This window comes from Sturnus vulgaris, chromosome 2 (genome assembly GCF_052056855.1).
Source record: "Sturnus vulgaris isolate bStuVul1 chromosome 2, bStuVul1.hap1, whole genome shotgun sequence".
Lineage (NCBI taxonomy): Eukaryota > Metazoa > Chordata > Aves > Passeriformes > Sturnidae > Sturnus > Sturnus vulgaris.
In genome coordinates this window covers 110,090,633-110,108,648 of record NC_142244.1, presented here as the reverse complement: position 1 = coordinate 110,108,648, position 18,016 = coordinate 110,090,633, and the positions used below count along the sequence as shown (strand labels likewise).

Genomic DNA, 18,016 nt, shown 5'->3' with positions numbered 1-18,016 from the left:
AGCCATTAATTCTTTGAGAGGGGCAAGGTTGTGACAATTCCCCTCTCTAAATTCATAACCCAGCAGTTTAGTCCTTGGCTCTCTCACTCAACCCCAATGCTCAGCTCCCATTTTCTGTAGGGACTGAATCCTGAAACCCTGCCTCTCCCCACAGCTGCCTGTCTCAAATGCAAGGCTTAGCTCATTCTTGCCTTGTTCCCTTGAGGATGTTGTTATGATGCTCTCAAGCCTGAAATGGGAATGGACTCGGTTAACACCATGATGCTCAAGACAGCCATCCTGGCTGTACCCTGGCCAGCATCCACCACATCCCGTGGTCCAGCAGGACATGGGAGCACACCTGACACCTGTGGTGTGCTAAGGACAACAGGTTTGTTGTCCTGCTGTATTTGCAGTGAGGAAGTACAGGGGTGCCTGGCAGGTACCCTTGGATAACAACGAGAGGTTTTAAATATCTTGTTACCTTATTTTCCATTTATTTCTTTCAACATCAGTGCCCCTCTCCCTCTCCTCTCCAGCTAAACAACCCAGCCTCATTTCTTTTTTTACTATTGGTTCTATTTTTACTACATCCATAGCCCAGTCAGTATTCCTGACCCCATTAGTGGCACAGTTAATCTCAGTTTTATATCCTGTGGCTGATGTGGGTATCAAGCTGCTGTTGGTCTTGCCCAAGGTCCCAGAGCTCCTTTTCAGGGAGGTTTGTCCATCTCTCACATCACTCCCTCTGAACCACCTGTGAAACTCAGCCATTCTCCACGCTGCTGTCAGCAGCTCCTATCAGCTTCTGTCATTGTTATCTGTCACATCAGTTTCCCACGTTAGTTCAGTCAGCTGGACCTGAGGCCAGAGCAGGTCCCTGCCCTGCAGCCCCAACAGTTCTGGCTGCTTTCACTGTTTGGGGTGATTTACCAGCTTCCACCTCAGACTGCAAGGCTTTAACCTTAGGTTGAAGGTTCACATAATGCTCATCAGTCTGAAACAGGAGCCCAAAGCCATCATCACTGTACATCTAATGAAAAATCAGAATTCATGGAACTCTGGACTGAATGAGCTTAGGTGAACAGGGAGAAATAGAACAGACCTTGTTTTTTTCCACATCCATATATAATGGAGTATTGTCATTATAAGCATCTTCAGCATATAACCCAAATACTCCATCAAATCCAACAACACAGCTGATGTGAGGACTTGTGCTTCTGCATTGAAATTCCTTTGCTCCTGCTGCCAGTGAAGACATCTCCAGCAGGAGCTCACTGGCTCAGATTGAAGGGCAAAGTGGAGCTATGCCTGAGAGAAGGAGATGGAAAAGGTCTGGCTGTTTTCACGGTTCCTTATCAGTCAGCTGGGACTCATTGCAAAATCATGACGCAACTCAGCTGCAGCTGGTCTGACCTCATTCCTCCTAGGCCTTGCCATCTGAGAAGCAGCCAAAACATCGATATTGAAACAAGAGTTTCTTCTGGGGCCAGCCTGAAATCCTCTGCATACAAGGGTCATTCCCTGGCTGTGACTCATTTCAGCAAGGAGAATTTGAGCTGCCTTGCTGCCAGATATGAAGGTGTGAGAGAATAGAAGCATAGAGCCAGGTGCCATCACACACTCTCCATCTTCACTGGGGCTGGCTGCCTTGCAGGATTGCTGGTGTCACAGGGGATCATTCAGCTCTTCCAAGCTCAACTTCTCACCTGCCATGAGGGCTCTACTGGCTAGTGATTTGCTCAACACAAGTAATGTAATCATGAGGATAAAATAGTTTATCACAGGGCTCGTTCACCAACAAGGAGTCCAAAACACTTCCTCAAAAAATTTTCCATGTCTTTTAATGAAATGACAGCTTGAAATGTTATACATTGAAAGGGTAAAAGTCATTACATGACTGAACTAATATCCAAAAATGTTGCCAAAGTTCTGTACCTTTTAGGTACCGTGTGTATGTTTGGAAACTGAAGAGGAGGCCTTCACGAGGTGAAGACATCACACAGTGGAGGAAGTATATCCAGATCCATGGAGAACAGATCACTCATGCAATAAAACTATTTTAAGTGCCATAGCCTGACAACTACTAAAAAGACAGAGGCAGAAACGCAGCTACAGCCAAAAATTTCCACAAGTCTAATTTCAGCTTAGATTGAGGGGTGATTAATGTAATCTTTGTTATTTTCTGTAACCACGCAGTTCCTTGAGCACACATCCACAGTTAAACCACTTGGTAGCAGGGCTAGGGGAGAAGGGACCATGAAGTTCCTTTATTTTTATTTTTTATCTTTTCAGAGTCTTCACATTCTAGCAGCTAGAGGTTTTGGTTGCTGTCAGTTTCCTTAAATGCTTCTGGGTCAAGAGCCAGTATTAGAAATTATTTGAAGAGTCATTATTTTTAAGCAAGAAGACACTCACTGCAGCTGCAATATAAGAAAATCTGTCTCAGAGCAGCTTACTGTGCAAATGCAGTTCTATTACAATCATTGCAATATGAACATACTGTATTGTCCATAATTACAGCCATATTAGGAGGAAAAAAAATAGCTAAGCTGTTCAGTTACATGCCAAAACTATTTCCTGAGGGATATTTATTTTGACTAATGTTAGGGGGAGAAAAAAAAGAAACCAATCTGGCCTGGTTTAAAGTACTTGATTTTTCTTTTATGTTAGATGGAGAGAAACCAAGAAAGTGAACAATTTATGTAAAGCCACTGCTAGATTTTAGGGTAGGAAGAGTTTTTAGGGTGACAAGAGATCCTCCCTCTTGGCAAAGAGAAGGAATTCATAAATGCAGAATGAGGCAAAGCTCCTGTTCTCAGAGAGAGGTATTTTTTCCCCTATCTACCACAGCACTTTTCTGTGGTTTGACACAATGCCAGCATTCACTGGGACAAAATCCTATCTCCTGAAGTACCAACTGCTTTTTGGCTCTGGGTATTTAGAAATATGCTCTTGTTGCTACAGTGATCTCAATATAAATCTGGTTTCTTGCCTACTTTCTATTTCTTAATTGCTGTTGTTCTTAACTGCAGACTAAAATAACAGATCATATTACTCCTAAATGAGATAAGTCATAGCTAGCTAGATATTCTTTGGGTAAAGGCACAAGGCTGCTACAAACTGTTGGCTGACTGTAATATTGTCATGTCTTTAAACCTGTGTCACCAGATTTTACTGTGAAATAGAGGGAGAGCTTTATATAAACTTAAGAGGGCCAGTAAGAGTCATTAGCTGGAAGACTACAGCTTAGATTCAGCTTCCCTGCAACTTTTACTTGCTCTGAGGCTTTCCTCCCTGAAACAGTGCTTTCGAAAACCAAAACAAACTAAAAAAAAAAAAATCAGCCTGACCACTGTAAACTCTGAAATTTGGTCCTATAAGTTATCACTGCACAATTGTTGTGTATTTGTGACTTCTCCATCAAGTAGTTTAAAATTCTAAAGTAATAGGATGGTTTGTGATAAGATTGAGGATTTGGTAGCATGAAGAGTAGAGACTGATCAAAATTTAGAAAGCATATTTCATTAAAAACAAAGCATTTATATCCCCTTTCCAGAAAGAAATATTGAAAAGCCTACATTCAAATTATTTGTCTCCTACATTCTGGTAATGAAGTCGACCCTCACTGCATCTCTCACTATATGTACTACTTAATCAAAATGCAGCAGCATCATAGTCCTTCCCTTCTTTCATTAACCCCCTCTGGCAAACAATTTGAACAGGTGTCAGTCTAAGGGAGCCTCTTAGCTTGAAGATTGAAACTAGTTTTTGTTGAAGAGAGTTCATTCAGAGTAAGATGGATCACCTTATTGCAGCAGCTATACAGCAGGTGTAGACAATAATTCAGTATCTCCAAAAGCCCTGGTTTGGTGCCTGAAGGTCTGGCCCTTCATTCAGACTGGAGGTTTTGCCCCATCAAAGGGCCCCATAGAGTGTGCAATAGTGGGATCAGTCCCAGAGCATGGTACATGAACTGGCCAATTATGCATCCTGTGCCTACAGGCCTGTCCATGGATAACCCAGTAACATGGAAAAGCAGGAATCTGCTGATGTTTTCTCCATGAGAACAGCACAACAGAGGAAGGGGTATTGCTGCTTTTTGAAGCAGAGAAATCATTTAGGGAGAATAAAAGCTTGATGATGGTGAGTGGGGAAAGCTCTGGCTTTGAAGAATTTGGAAAAGCCTTGGTGGTTTTCTAAACCTTTGATGTTTGATTTGAGCAGATCCTGAAGAGGGTCCCAGAGAAACAACTCCATCAATGGCTTTGACTCAGCCGTATGGGAGAGAAGAGTTCAGAGTCAAGGATGTGAGCCCATTTTCACAAGAGTAAGGGAAGGGTAACTGTGGGACTAGCAGAAGGCAGGCTGAGCCCTGGGCACAGCCTGTGACAAGTGCTCACTGCTGTCCCTCACACCACGGGAGCTCAGCCAGGATGTCCCTGCACCTGGGCCGGTGCTCCACCTTGGACAAAGTTGTTTCAGTGTCTGCCAAATCCACATCTCCCCCACTGGCTTCAGCACCTGTGAAGGAGCAGGGCAAGTTTGGAAAATTTTAACTCTAGATGTTTCAGAAAAAAATTGTTTGATTTAGGGATGTGCAGACATTAACAAAACAACCTTCTAGAAATGTGTGTCTTTCTGGTGCACTGGAGTGTGTAATGCTGTGACTGTTGTCCCCAAGCTGATATGCTTCCCCCACAATTAATCTTTTTGTTGGAGCATTACACTGAAACCCAGGAGACTGGGCCAGTTTCCAGCTTTGTCAGAGATGTCCTGTATGACCTATAACAGGCTGCTTAGTCTCACTGTGTGTTTCTTTAGAGTCTGGAAGGTGATGCCTCTCTATCCCAAATGGACATTTCTAAATACACATTAATCAGTCTTGTGCAAAGTTGTTAATGGATACTGGGACAGGGGGTGAAAGTGAACATCTCTGTTTCATTTCTCATGGCATAATTCCATGGAAATTTTGATTGTTCTTTCAGGCCAGTCTTCCCAAGAGCATGTTAAGGCAGGTGATGCCACAAGACAGCTCCTCTTCTTTGCTCATCTTTCTTGCCACTTTTTCCTTCTTGATTTTTTTTTGTTTTATTCCCTTGTCATTCCTCTGTTTCTTTTCTTGTCTATCTACTTTAGGCATTGCTTTTCATTACTCAGCTATTTTCTCCCTCTGCCATTTATTCCTTTCCAATCTTTCTTTCTGCCTAATATAGATGTGAATTGGACTAGGAAATAAGGAGTTTTTCTTACCCCTTGGGCTCTCTTGCGTGCCTGCAGAATAAATAGTAATATATGTTGGAGTACTTTTCCAATCTTCTGTTTAATGCACACTCACATTATAATAATTAGTTTGATACCAATTTTTCTGTGTTTCAGGGAGCTGTTACCTGAATGATTATACAACAGCAGTCTGTTTGTTTGGGTAACAGTGCAGTGATGTGATTGAGAGTTATGGTGTGCATATATGCTGAAATACTGGTTTTGGGTACATGGTCAGTTCCATTGTTGGAAGACAACTGTGTGAGAGAGAATATGTATTTATGTTAGAAATTTTTCATGCTGAAATTCATGTCTTGGAAAAAAACCTAACAGAAATACTAGAGACAAGCCTTCTCCTCATGTACATCTTCATCAGCACCTTCGGTATTCCTACCAAAGAGAGGGGATTCTGCCTCTCTGTCATGTGGGGTATAAGGGGGCCGAGAGCATAAATTATGTGATTTTAATGTCTGTGTTGTCTTAAGTGAAAATGAAGCATGTCTTTAGCTACTTCAGCTGTTCTTTTCTTGGTTAGTGCATCTTTTTAGGAGGTGTCAGTGTGAAACAGCCTGCCCAGATGGAATTCCACCTTCTCAATGCTTGACTGGTTGTTTAAAGGCACTGCTGAGTCTGCAGTGCTGTGCAGGGATGGTGGTGTGTCTGCAAAGCAGAGAGTGAGAGGGAAAACAGGAAAAAGATAAGTACATAACTGGTGTGTACCCTTGCCTAGTGACATCTTGAATAGAAATAGGGAAACAATTATTTAATAATTAGTGGTTTTCAAATGGATTAGACAGAACAATTTAGTTGACTATTATTGCTTGCTATTAAAATAAATGTGGAGACTCTCTATGGCAGTGTTCAAAGGAGTATCAAAATGAAAGATGGTCCTTCCCAAAAGGGACTTGTTTTCCCTATCTAATCTGAAGCATACCTTATTGGAAAAAAAAACAAAAAAGCAAAGGGAAAAATGTAAAAAAATAAACAAATTCCAGCTGCTATTTGTTCAGTAGCTGCAGCTACTTTTAAAGGTTACATGTACATATAAAAACTATGCTGGAAATTTTATTCCAGCCCCTCAGACCCTATTGGCAGCATTCTCAATTCAGTGTAGTTTGTTCATTCTGCTCTGCCTCTGCTTTCTGCTTCAGGTAAATTATCTGAAGGCATGAGCCATGAACATGAGGGTGCTGTTCCTGAAAATAATCTCAAACACTGACTTCTCAGATACTGTGTTTGACTCTCTTCTGCCTGTAAAATTTGCCTGGAATAGCAAAATTTGCAAGTTTATGCTACCCACAATGTGTCAGAATCAGTTAAGTAACACAGTGCCCCAATTCTTATTGAAAAACAGGAGGAGAAAAGCAAGAAAACCAAAAGGAACAGTAAGATTTTTTTTTTTAATCTTCTGCAAAATTCCAGTGCAAATTTCCTGTCCTCTGGCAGCCTAAGCAGATCTGACTTGCAACTGCTCTGAACATTACAGTGTCCAATACTTTGTGTAATAGCAGAAAAGCCTGCATTTTGTAAACTTCTAAATCAAAATAACATTCCTTCAAAATCTATTTATAAAAGATTAAAGTGACAGGTTTGATTTTGAATTTTTTGATACAATACGGTCCAAGCAAAAACCTTAAATCCAAACACACTGAAATTTTGTGCAAATTAGGAATATGTACTAGAAATTTTCAAATAAACTATATTAGTGTTTGTTATCAAGAATAGGACTTGTGGGTCCAGTGTCCTGAGAGTTTCAAGGCATTCAAAATTTGCATCCTGGCTTTGTGACTTAGCTAATGTCTTGTTTACAGTGCTGCCAAGATCTGTGTAAGCTGTGTGACTTGCAAAATAAATGTAGCCAAATTAAAACCATACCTTTATGCCACTAGTGATTTTCTTCAAATGTCTTGTCTCTACCAGCCACAGAAGCATTATGCAAGCTTTATATTTGGGAGGGGATTGAGACAAAGGAGGCAGGGGGTGATTTGCTCTTTCTATATAAATTGCATCCAGTTTCAGCTTACAAATCACGTTCATGTTGAATACTTGCTGACACTGAGATGCCACAGAAGGCAAATCTTATGGAGTCTTACCTACTGACCATGTCTGAATCATCCTTCCAGAAAATGCAACAGCAAAAAGCAATCAAATGTTTTTTTTTGATGGGAGAAAATACCTGAGTTTCCTGAGCTGTTTAAGTTCCTTAAAAAAGGAAATTAGGCGAGGGAAGGAAAAAAAAAAAAAAAAACACGTTAGTTGGGCTGGTGGTGGCCTTGAATATTTTTGTCATTCCAAGAGCTGGCCTTAGAGCGCCTCAACAAAGCTGAAATTGGGTCTGTGGGTTTCCAAGGAAACAAGACTAATTAGAGTGTGACTGTGGTTGGGAAATATGGTCTAGCAGGTAGGGCTCTGACCGAGGAGCTGGGAGAGAGGGGTGTTATTCCCAGCTCTCAGCTGTCAGGAGTGTGACTTTGGAAGGGCAGCTACACCTCTGGAGCTGCAGGGCTTGCAGTGCTCCTCTGCCCTTGAGGTGCAGCACAGAATCCATTCAGAGCAAGCAGCACCTGCACCCCCCATACCTGACCCTGTTCTGGGTGCTGCTGTAACCCATGCCATCACACCACTCTCTGCAGCACACAAATGCTGTTTGGGTCATGTCTTTTATATCCTTTTGCCAGGGATTTACAACCTGTCACCTTTAAAACCTGTGACTCTCTGGCTAGAGATCCCACCAGGATTTTGCTGCTTCTTTCTTACAGCAAATCTTCACAGCATCAGTCTTTGGAAGGCTTCTCAAGCTTCAAATCCCCTCTTCCTGGAGGCAATGGTTGTCTGATATCCACCTGATTCTCCTCTCATATGCCAGCAGGCTCTTCTAACTCAGCCTTACAATCTCTGACCCACCATTCAGACCTGCAGCTCAGCCTGCAGTCAGACACTGGGAGCTGGACACCACTGCCTTTCCTTCTGCATTCTTGCAGCTTCAAGACATTTTTTTCCTTGCTCATAATACTTGAGAAAAGTAGAGCAGTGCAGGCAGATCTCCCAAAAAGTCCACAGCCTGTGGTAAGTGGTGTCTATCTCCATCCCACTGGTGTCTGCCTGCACTGATAACCAGGCTGGCTAATGAGAGTTTCAGCAACAACTGTAAAATTCTGTCTTCTTCCTCCCAGTATGACCTCTACTGACTTGTGCTGGCACGGTGGCTGGAGCTGTCACTTGCATCACTGAAATCTGTCCCTGCAGGATCACAACAGCCATGGCAGCTGCCTGTCTGAGTTCCAGCTAAAGGAATCCCCATTCTCAGCAACTTCAACTCCTCTGCGATCAATGAAGAAGAAAATGAGAAATATCACAGCCCTGATCTTTCTCAGGCTTGCCAGGGTGGCATATTCTCAAAAATAAGAAAGACTGCAGCTACTTGTGACAAGACACTGATGAAGGGGATAATTGGACAAAGAAAAATGAGCTACTAGAGAAGAGGTAGAGAAAAAAAGGAAATTAATAGCCAGGATAGAAACAGGATACGTCTTGGCAACAGGAGAAAGTGGAGGAGCATAAATGGAGAAATGGTTAAGTATAAAGAAATAGAGAGGTCAGAGGGTAGTAAGGTCAATGGTGAGGAATGGAAAGTTAATATCCCTTGGCAGAGGATCAAGGGACACCTGACAGGAGACTGCTACAGGCATGATGCTAAAGTGAAGAGCCCTCCTTTGTACCTCAGGCAGATTCCTGCCCTGTTTTATGTGCACTTCATAATTTATTTTCCACCGACTCATCTTTTAATACATATTAGTAAGTAGTGTTTTGAATTGCTGGGCTTAGAATTTCTCATGCTTTAACTAGTTGCTCACTAATTACTGTTACTCATTACTAATATTTCACAGTGGTTTACCTGGGAATTAATTGGATTTTATTTTCAAGTCCTTGTCATCTGCAATGACACAACAGCTGTCCAGGCCTGAGCAGAAGAACATGAGTGGCAACAGGCTCTACTTGCATAGGTGTAAGTACAAAACTAAACTGCAAAGTCACTGTAGTGTTGACAACAAAGAGAAGGAAACCTTACCAATGGTAAAAACATGAAAAGGAGATGAGATTATTAACCCAACACATAGGCTCGCAGTTCATGTCTCAGGGAGGGATTTTTTTAGCCTCTGGGCAGACAAGACTTTATAGAGCTACAGCTCTCAGGACTACAGTTACTTGCTACAATAGGAATCTAAAAATTTCTGAATGGTTTGACATGAGATTCAAGCCTTTTCTGAATAACAGGTTAATAATTTCTGCAAGCACTCTATTTCTCCTTTAGCAAAAATAAAATAAATGCAAAACTTGTTCCTTCTCAGATTTAGTCTCAGTGTAATAGAGACCTTATTTTAATAGTTTACCTATAGGTGCTCTTTTACAGCTGGTATTCTCTGAAAATAAGCACTTCTATGCTTTTTCAGGGTGTAAAGATATTGTATGAAAATACAATGTCCTGCAGATTTACAATGTCAGCCATCTCACCTTCTAACTACTGATAATTTATTATAATGTTATGGTATAACAAAATATTAATGGAATTTTTGTATCAATACATATGACAGTGACAGAAACATCACATGAATCCATTATGATCTGTATTATTATGATGAATATGAAATTATTTCACTAGGCTAAGATACTCTTTCTAATGATTAGTTAAATTACTGCTTAGCTGCAGTAGAAGTCTCATGAGATTGTACATGACATCCTCAAGGATACAACACAAATTAGTAGTGGTTAGTTCAGTGCCCCATTTCAGATGAATCAAAGAGATAAGGCACCTAAACTGTTACTGCAGTGCATTGCAAGTCATTCCCACTTTGTTGCAGAAGCATTTATCATAGTCAATTTTTCATTCTGAACTATTGCTTTGGTCTACAGGAATTCTTTCAGGATGATACAAAGCCTTTGGAGGAACCTGTGAAATAATGATTTGATAAATTTCTGCCCGGAAAACAGGACAAACATAGATGCTTCTAGAGGTGATCAGAAACACCTGTCCCTGAGATAAATTTGTTGCTAAACTCCAAGACAGCATCTGTTGAGATCCCATTCAGAGCCCTCTGCTTCTGCTGGTCCCTGACATAACTTGGGAATAGTTCAGTCCTTAGATTGCTGTCAGCATGCTTCCCCAGGCTGTATAAATGATACTGTGAGGTCTCATTGCTTTTGTTCCTTCTGGTACTCCACAATGTTTGTCTCCTCATGTGTCATGGCAATATGTCTTTCAGCAGAGCTGCATGAATTCAAATAAAACCAGCCTGTTATTCAGGCTTGTTTAGAAAAACTTAGAGCTGACATAATTGTTTTCACTTTTAGTATTAGGATTTATCTACATAAATGAAAACAGTGATGGAAATAGGGTGTGAGAGTCTGTACCAGCTTCCCTGCAAAATAGCAACTAGTACCTACAGTGTATCAGAAAGGCAGGATAGATGTTGCTAAGGGACTTAAGAAACAAGAGATGTACCTTTCCCCATTTCCCATAATTGAGATTCAAACTCCCAAGAACATGTGCTCATTCCAAGGCCTCTATATGGCAGAATTTGTGGATAGTTTGAGAAATAAATCCACTTTTTCTTTATATGATTTATTTTACTCTAAGTTTCTTTTACTTTACTATCACATTGTCACTAAACTAGTGACACTAAAAAATTAGTGTATTCATCATTCCTCTGCTGAATATACAGGACTTTGAAGCAATCACTTTTAAACCCTCATTTTAATGTTGCTTGAAAGCATTCAGGGGTTGTAGCAAAAATATTCCTCATGATTTAAACAGGCAGTGGGAAAAGTATGATATGGAAACACCTGATCATATGGGTTCTGCATTGGCTCACCAGTTTTACAATAATGCTTAGAAAAAACCCTGCACTTCAGTGACACAAGCCTTAACTGTAAATGTAAGTTGACACCAGCACTTTCTGAAGGATTTGTAAGATTCAGTGCAGTGAGTGTTTATGAAAATTGCTATGAATATCCCAGCTTTATACACGGGCATAGTGCAGTTTGCAGGAATATTAGCCTAGAGAAGACAAATAGACCAATTCCCATTTTGGCTAAACAGGTATAAAACTGGAATAACATGATTGCACCAAGAAAAACTTGATTATATCAATGGGAGCAATATTTGTTTATTGCAATAGAATTTCCTAGGTCATCTTCTGTAATGTGGAAATTTGGATGCTTCTCTTTAATGTGTTTCTCCTTTAATGTGGAAACACACTTTAAAAATAGCAGCATGTATATAAGCACAGCAGTGTGCTTAGGGAAGGCTGATCTTACTGAGATTGTTAGTCCTACAAGATACGCTACAGCACATTTCCTTCATACTATTACATTGTGTCAATTGCTTTATCGTATTACATTGTGTAAATTGCTTAAACTCAACTCACCTGTCAAGATAACTGGAAAAATGTCATCTGAATGGGTTCATTAAAAGGTTCTATTGATGCTTTTTAGGTATTAGCTTTAAATAGTTTATTAGTAGACTCCAGTCATAAGTGCAAAGCAAGAAGATCCTATTGCAATAAACTCTTCTGCAGTACAATGGATGAAACTCACATGAGGCCTATATTTTCTTTCATTTAAACTGTGATAGTTTTTCCTCTAAATGGATTGGGAATTGAAAGAACTCACAAATATCCATAATTATTTATGCCAGACTAACAAATGATGGGAGACAGTTCTACATATTCTGTCAGAGCACAAATCTGGCAGGTACTTCTTATAAGGCTGTATTAGTATTTGGCAGTATGCATAAATCTAAATTTACAGCTGGATTTGCTTAGTAGCTTGCTCATCCCCTAAATGAAGAAGAATCTGGCAAATGTCAAGTACCTGCTTTCTGACCAAGGGCTCCTTCCCCACAAAGCTGTGCAACCACAGGAAGCTGCAAGAACAGTCTGTACCCATTGTCTTCAGTGTCAACACTTATTAAGGACAGCACTCTGTGCCTGGTCTTTGAAAACCCTTAAGTGACATAAATTATACCTTTCAAACTGTGTGTGAAAGAGAAACTTTTTCAAGTGAGTAGGGCCAGGTGGTTTAGGGGAAGGATTTCTAACTTAGATGAGTTCTTGTTTAAAGGCTTTTGCAGAAGAACATTTTGCTCTTTGCTTTTTTAGATATTACTGCCTGAAACAATTCTTCATAAAAGACATTAGTTTCTAGTCAGGGAACATCTGGTTTCACACTTACAGGTCCTGGCAAAAGGAGAATCAATTGAGCCAAGAATAGTATCAGGAAACAGGTAGTTCAGATCTCATCTACCTCTCATCAAATACAGTGGGAATTCTGGCAGAAGAGATAAGCCTTGATATTAAAGATATTAGTTGGTTTTCTAAAGCAGAACAGCAAAATCTGCATTTAAAGTGCATTTGATTGATAGTGACCAGATTGTTTCTGAGGTCCTATAGAATAACAAAGACAAAAGAGGAGTGTTCAACAAGCAGCAGCAGCAGCTTGGGTGACAGATATGCAGCTTGTGGGATGGATTTTTAGGCTTAGTTTGACTTCACAAAAGGGTTGAGTTCAGAACTTCACTGTTTCATACTTCTTGAAAAAAATATAACTAAGTGTAGAATTCAAAATCAGACTCCAGAACATCAGAGAGACTTAGAGTGGATGTAGGGCAGAAAATGGGGAAAGAGGGGCACGGAAAGCAGGGATGAGGAAGCCTGGCATGAGCAGAGCAGAGTGTAAGCACAGAGCTGCTGAGATGCAGTAGGAGCAGGCCTAGAGCCCTCTTTAATGAACATGCCTTGAGGAAATTGAGTGTGTCTGTCAGTCTGTCAAGAGGCAGAAAAAAGCACAAACCCCCTCCTGAGAGGTAAAGCAGGTGCTGATGTGTAAGAAGAGGCAGCAGCAGTGAATCCACACCTCTGAGAGAGCACTAGAGCTGCTACAAACTTCCAGGGAAAGGTCTGACCTGAAGGTATCTATGGGATGCAGGAGAGGAATGCACATCATCTGTGGCTCGGGCTAAGCCTACAGAGAGAAAGGTCCTTGTCTATTCCAGCATTTCAGAGTGACCTCAGCATTGGAAAGGAGAAACAAGATCTCTGATGGCATAGGAACTTTTCAAGAGTTTATAGTAAACTCTTGTCAAGAGTCCCAGTATCTTCCTGTATGGAAATTTAAGGCCCAAGGGCAGCTCTGTACTCTTCAGTAATTAAAAGAGAAGGAAGAGGAAGAACGATGAGAATTTTCTCCTCCAGAATTGTTGTATATGGTTACAGAAAAAGTGGAAGATTATTTATGGCCCAAGAGTATTTTCTCTTGGTTTCCATTTCAGTTTGTGGTAGCAATTTTTCATTTGCTACATTTGAGTCTCTGTTTGGCCTGTACTTACTTCAAAATACAAAAATTGAGTCTTGTAATTTTTATTATATTTAGTGGAACTATATTAGGGCTACAGAGCTATATTTTCTTGTAGTTCTTGTGAAAAACTTAATAAAATTCTTGTGGCACAATTTTTCATAATCAAAGCCAGAAACAGTCATCTTGAATTTCAAATTTCAGATTTAATTTGCGGAATTCTTAATTAGGAAGATAGAAGGCAAATATCCTTTTGCTTTCAAACTATGATACTTTGATCCATTATGGAAATACGTATGGAGCTCTACCTGATGCAAGTTCCTGCTCTTAAAATTATTTTGCTATTTTGCTCTCTCTTTCTGACTAAGTGAATACCATTACCACAGCATTTGCCAAGTGCCCAGGAAATATTGCTGCTAAGTATAAGGAATACTATACTAATGTATAAAGACATGTGAACTGTGTGTTAAGATTATTTAGTTACACTAAATTTCCATGGTGACCAACAACTGTTTTTTAAGACAGCCACACAAGTCTAGTGAGCATTATCAGTATTGTCTGTGCAACAAATGAAAACCCAGAACATGAATACTTTTTCCTGAGGTATGTAAATTACAGCAGGCGTGATATGAATAATACATCCTGTGCACATTAGCACAGTTTTTCAAATGCAAAAGAGATTCTATATGCACAGCTAAAATGGGCTTCTCCGAATGTTATATCAGTAGAAAATCTCATTTAGGCAGTGGAAAGAAAATGTGGAACCATCAATATGACTTAACTCAAATAGATGGAGAGATCTGAAAGTCCTAAAAGAAGAAAAACTCCATTTCAGATATCTGAAACTAGTTCTTTATTTGGGACATCATCCTGAGAATCCTGTTCTATGAGGCTTTTCATGCTTTTACATCTACCAGAATAAGGCCCCTACACAGGCAGAGAGATCCTTATTACAGCAATTGCTAATAGTGTGACTGCAGAAAGCACATGTTAGTATAACAGAACAATTTTTCCTCCTTCTTCTATATTCTCATTTATTTCTTCTTTTGGTTCTCTTTTGTCCTAATAAATATGCATGTGTTTATGTAAAATGGGAAAAAAATAACATCCTTCCTATTTTGCATTTTCAAACCTAGGAGAAAATAAGAATGTTACAAGTCATTAGTTTTAGATGGAAAAGGCATAAATTGCGAGACATCTTCCCATTCTGGAAAAGAAGACAAAAGAAACAAAACATGACAGGTGCTGGTGGTACTTAGTGTTCATTGGAGGGCTTTCAAATGCTAAATGATGAATTCTGCAAAGGGTAAGTGGATTTGGGGACAGAAGAAGAACAGAGAGAAGGATCAGAATGGTAGGAGAGCCCAGAAGAAGGAATCTGTGAGAGAGTGAAAACTGTATTTAAATTTATGTATTTTATCTCACTATGTTTAAACCTGTAGGTCTTCACCCAGTACCTTGGGAAACTATTTTGACTGCTTCTGGCAAATTTTCCCCCCTTTATAATAATTTTCCACATTTCTTCTAATTTCTGCTACTTGTAGAGTTGTGTTACAGCTCTTTCTTCGTGGGCTCAGCCCATGCTGAGAGCCATGCTCGGGTTGAGCCCTGTAGTTCATGCAATAACCTGCAGGATTTCCAGACAGCTGTGTTAGACCTGGAGATTGTTTGACCACCCCTCTGTGTTTCCCAGAGATTTGTCTCTCACCACCTCTGTCATCAGAGCCCTGTGGTTTCATCCGGGCACATATTCAGGATCCAGTTCTTGAGCAGGTAGAGGGGACAGAGAGAACAGCCCTCAAAATTCCGCACCATCCTTTTGTTAATTGTTCATAGAATCTCTTAAATTAGAAGGAACCCAGAAGGGTTATCCACTCCAACTCCTTGCCCCGCACAGGATTTTAACTCAGTGAGTGTTGTAACCCCTAATCCCTACATCAAAAATCATTCTGACAATGTTTAAAACTTCCTCCAGTTTTAAAATTCCTGTGTACACACTCATGTTGCTTTGAAATGCAATCCATCTTTCTGGTTCTGCTATGTGAAGCCATTTTTTTAAGTGGTGTTAAGGGACCCATCATTTCTTGTTGCTAGTTCATCAATAATACTGTCTAAGCCAGATTTACATCTGACTGTTTCTTAGGTCAAAAGCAGGATCTGACTATGCAGTAGGATGAGAAATCTTGTAGTAAGGGCTAGGACCAGAGTCCTTAAGAAAACTCAACGTCCATGACTTCATTCTGGAAGGGAAAATTCAAGGAAGGACAAGGCAGAACTTGACAGCTGAGATCCACATTAACTGGAGTGACAAGAATGTGAGAAGAGAGCTGAGATTAGCAGCTTCCAGAGAAGAATGGGAAGATGGAGCTCAGCAGTAACACAAGAGAGTTGGTCAGGAAACATTAAATGAATTTATGTTCAAATGCTACGTGGACCTGGCGTGTGAAATGTACAGGAGGCTGTGGACACCAGATAGAAAAGATGAAAGAGCAGATGAATGGAACCTATTTCTTGGTGCACACCTATAGTGAGCTTCATTCATTTGTCAATGCTATATATTAAAGACTAAAAATACTTTATGGAATTATTCATGAAATAGTCATTTCAATTCTGACATACTACTCCTGCAGAGATCATAGACACAACTCTTCTGCCTTTGCTTTAGTTCTTGATATCTTCTCCCCAAATACACCTCTGCATGTTCTATTATTATTTAAACAATTTTAATTATATGAATCAAGGGTAAATTATCATTCCAAGCAAAGAACTTTTAATACATTTATAGGAAAGTCTAGGTTTGTGTTTTCTTTGAAGTACAAATATTATCTCTTACCTTTCAGGAAAAAAAGTTATTAGAAATCACACATTTGTAATCCAGTACCTCTATTCTAAAGGTAACTGTTTTTTCTTATTGGTATACTGCAAGCGTAGAATCTTAAGGCATAATGATAATCTCTCAAATGTAAGATTTATAACTTTCCTCAATCTAGGCATAAGGCACCTGGTTGTTCTTCAGCAATTTTAAATCATGTCAATACACGAATAAATACCAAAGGCAACAAACTATCAGAAAATGCACTGTGATTATCTGTGAAATCATACAAATCCAACAGAAGCAAAACAAGAAAAGGCAGAGATTTGGTTTGAATCTGATTGAATCTTCCAAATTACTTATATTTTAAAGCTGACACTTTCATGTGGCAAATAATTCTTTGGGAGGAAAAAAAACATCAAACAACAACAGAAAATAATTGTCCTCCTAATGAGAATTTCTGCAACACTTTAGAAATTCATATTGCTGGTTACATGTATGAAGGTTAAATGTGTACTGGATTTTGAGGTTTCTGCCTTCTAAGATTAGAATGAGGATATACTAATTTTAAAAGTGCAAGGTTTATATAAAATTTCCCATAATTTTAAGATCTTGAACAAGTTAAAAACACAGAAACCAACATTGAAATTGTAAAGAAGCCATGTGAGAAATCTTCAAGGTAAGAAACATACAGGTAGAGTTAATCCACATATAGTAATTCCTGAAAATTTAATAGTATTCGTAAATAAAGCATTTGCATACATAATTTTATTAATCTAGTATACTTTATTTAAGTTAAAATTGCAACTACATGTTCTGGTTTTAAAACTGTCCCAAAATTTAAGGTCATCACAATGTTCAGATCATGTCTGCCAAAAATAGGGCATTTTTATCTCTGCAGCATGAGGTGTGAAAATGATTGTGAAGGGTGTATATGGGTCGGGAACAGCCTCCTATTGTCATAGCAAAGCCAGAATCTTTCCATACAGAGGTTTGGTTAATGAGATTTTAGAAGCAATTTAAATCTGCAAACTAAAGGAACGATCTAAAAGTGGTTTGTGGAATTGATTTCACTGCAACAAGATTAGATTTAGATGTGGTGCATGCTCTTTTCTTTCTTTTTGGTATTGGAGAAATATATATATTCATTTTTTTTCTTTTTTACTTGAAAAATAAAATTAAAGGATGTTTCTAAATTCATTTTTATAGATTCACTGATTTTTACTGAAAAAAAAACAATTTGAGAAGGATCTGTAATCATTAGAGTTTATGTATATTTACAAAGTATGTTTTTTCCCAACAAATACAGCTCACTTCATCATAAAATATAGAAAGTAAAATATAAAAATTAATAAGGTAGGTTCACAGTTTCTTGTAAAACCAATAACTCCAGGCAATAATATCAACTCTTCAGATACATTCATTCTCTATGAAAAAACAAAGATAATCTCTTTGCCCTTCCCCTCCTAAGTGACTGTTAGGAGGACTATGTGCTGCAATGTAGATTCCAGCACAGAACTTGGCTAGGCTGTGGTGCTGGGCCAGAAATTTCCTTGTTGTAGCCAACATCCAGAGCAGGTGAACTCCTGAGCCCAAATGCTGAGAGGCCAGCCA

The 18,016-nt window shown here is 39.4% G+C and overlaps 1 long non-coding RNA gene across 1 annotated transcript in view; it reads left to right on the top strand.

The window, feature by feature from the left end:
• Positions 1 to 18,016, top strand: part of LOC148224955 (uncharacterized) — a 79,319-nt gene that overhangs the window by 27,324 nt on the left and 33,979 nt on the right. The gene's annotated exons all lie outside the window — the stretch shown is intronic.